Here is a 2,740-nt window from a genome sequence, read left to right as displayed (position 1 = left end):
AAAAATAGAAATTTGCCCTTAGGATGCACTAGCCTCTGACTCTCCTGCGCGCGTCACAGTCATTGCAGAATAATGCTGGGGTTGTCATCAAGCGTCATGATTGAAATAGTTAATCTTTCTTCTTCTGTTGCCTGTTCCACTCAGGGTTCAGCAGAGCAAAACATCAGCCTCCACCTCACCTTACTATTGTAGGCCCAGTCATCTGCAGGTCCTTCTGCATTATGTTCAGGAATCTTGTCTTCCACCTGCCTGCAGCTTAATTAACACTCACTAATTAAAGCTTTCTGATCAATACATGTGAACTAATGTTTCTTTACATCTGTGGCTCTACTGCTGTTTCTGTGGTTCCTGCAGCTCTGTTCTCATTTAGCTGTTAAATCCAGAAACACAAGCCATATAATCTATAGATTGGTCATTCCACTTCTGTTTAATTTAATCTCTTAACATTTACCGGCTCCTTAATGAAGCTATTTGTAGCTCCTGTTTTGGTGAAAGAGAAAGGACTGAACCATACCTGTCCCCCGATGCCGTCGTACTGTCGGTGCAGAAGCACAAACATGGCTCTCACCAGCTCTGGGTCCTCTATGACCGACTCCTGAGCCCAGCGGACCATGGTGTCCGAAATAAGCTGCTGTAACGTACCTGAAGAAATGGACAGAAGGGAGCTTAGACAGCTGGAACAGAAGTCAAAGGGACGTTAACCTTCTGGATTTCTCTTTACCACAACAGCTTCATTCATAGAGCACTGAACAACTGAAAAATACCCAAACAACAAAGAGCTGAACACTTATGAACTGAAAATAACCATAAAAAGTAAGTCCTTTATTCAATTTAGTTCAAAAATACTTTATTAATCCCAAAGTGAAATTAAATGTTGCAGAAACTCATAGGTTATTTTTTTTAAACACGTGTAGATGCTGTAGGCAGGAAGGATCTCCTGTAGAGGTCTGTCTACAGTAGATCTAGAAAAGCCTCTGACTGAAGATCCTCTGTTGGTTTTTAACAGTCTGATGAAGAGGAGGCTTACTGTTGTCCATCATCTTCTTCCTTCTCTGTGAAATCATCTCCAGAGGTTAACAGGTTTGTTAACAGGATTCATCTTGTTCCCGTTTCTTCTGAAATCTCCAATCATCTCCTTGGTTTGTTGACATTCAGGATCAGATGATTGTTTCCACACCATGCCACAAAGCGCTTCACCAGCTCTCTGTACTCAGCTTATGGTCCATCTTTGTTTTTTTGTTTTTTTTATGTTACAGCACTAGTGACTCATTTTTTCTGAAGTAGCTCCTCGGAGTATCAGTGCACACTCGCACCATGCTACAAAGAAGGTATTGTGAAGTTATGAAGCTGAGGAGGAGACATTTTTTTTTCAAATTTATTTTAAATCCTCAGACAGAGAGATAGAGCTCTCACTGAGGCATTTCAATACATATATTTATACCTTACAAAATCACAAACACTCCCCTCAGGGGAACCAACCCTCCCCCTGCATAAAGAACTTTCTCACACTTGAACATTTGGTTATTCCCAAGAAAAATCACTTCAATTCATCAAGGACATAAATCTTAGCCAGATAAACACTCAGAACAGGTCTCCTGTTCATGGCATGAAGAAGGTAGTGTGAACTCGTTCTTATCTCTCATCACCCTCCCTTCACCCTTGTCTAGAGTAGGGAGGCAACTGCTTTCTGTCATCCCCACTCTTAACTCCATAACTTAACTCCAGTATACAGACTGGTACAAGACTTCCAAACAATCACCCCCATTTATGCAGGGAAAATGCACACTCAAAATATTTTAGCTCACAAATAGCCCAAGCTGGGCGTGCAGGTGATGCAGTGGCTAGTGCGGACTACCCATGTAATGAGGCCTTAGTCATCGATGCGGCCGTCCTGGGTTCGCATCTGACTTGTGGTCCTTTCCCGCATGTCTCTCTCCCTCTCTCATACCACCTTTCCTGTCAGCCTACTGTCAAAAAAACGAGCCACTACTGCTGTAAAAACTCAAAAAAACAAAACAAATAGTCCAAGGAAAAACATGCTTCCACAGTATAAATACAGCTAAAGAGGGTGAGGCAGCTTGGGGGAAAATGCTTTGAGACTTTTGAGACATGAGCCCTATATTTGTGAATTTTTGGACAGCACTGGATTTCGACTTGTCAATAACTCAAAAAGAGCGGGGATCCAGGTGGAAAAAGGGTCCCAGCGTTCTCGCGCACCTCGCTCTTCTAGCTGGTCCATCTTCACCAGTCTTTCTCACAATGGCGGTCATACAGATGAAACAAGCCGGTAAGGAACCAAACAGGAAATGCAAAAAGTGTAGAGAGGATGTAGAATTGACCAATCAGAGGCCTCCTGTCTGCGACACTGTCTGCACTCACATACAACTTAGGAGAAGTGCAGCAGAGTGTCTGCGGAAGGTTTCTGAGCATAAACCAGCCTTCACATTTATCAGATTAGAGCCAAATAGGCAGAATGATGGTGAATATCGTTTAAGTGTTGGTTCCTGATTTACCAAAGCAGAAAGTGTCAGAAGAACACAGAGGTTTCTGCTTTCCTTCTGGAAAGTTAAGCTAACTTTTTTAGTTGCTAATGCTAAGACATGGCAATAGGCTGAAAAACAGCATGGAATAATAGAGGGCAAGAGCAAGTCTGCCACCTACTGGCTAGAAGGAGTTAAAGGAAAAGTTCGCTCATATTCAGAATTCAAACTTCTGAAAGTTCTTTAAATATAAAATTATT

At 42.2% G+C, this 2,740-nt stretch overlaps 1 protein-coding gene across 1 annotated transcript in view; it reads right to left on the bottom strand.

Annotated features, from left to right (window-relative positions):
• ryr2 (ryanodine receptor 2 (cardiac)) overlaps positions 1–2,740 on the bottom strand; it is a 250,576-nt gene that overhangs the window by 125,044 nt on the left and 122,792 nt on the right. The window lies entirely within an intron of this gene.

This window comes from Cyprinodon variegatus, unplaced genomic scaffold, assembly GCF_000732505.1.
Source record: "Cyprinodon variegatus isolate N-32 unplaced genomic scaffold, C_variegatus-1.0 Scaffold189, whole genome shotgun sequence".
NCBI classification, from domain to species: domain Eukaryota; kingdom Metazoa; phylum Chordata; class Actinopteri; order Cyprinodontiformes; family Cyprinodontidae; genus Cyprinodon; species Cyprinodon variegatus.
The sequence above is the reverse complement of the archived record's forward strand: the minus strand, read 5'-3'. Positions and strand labels throughout refer to the sequence as shown.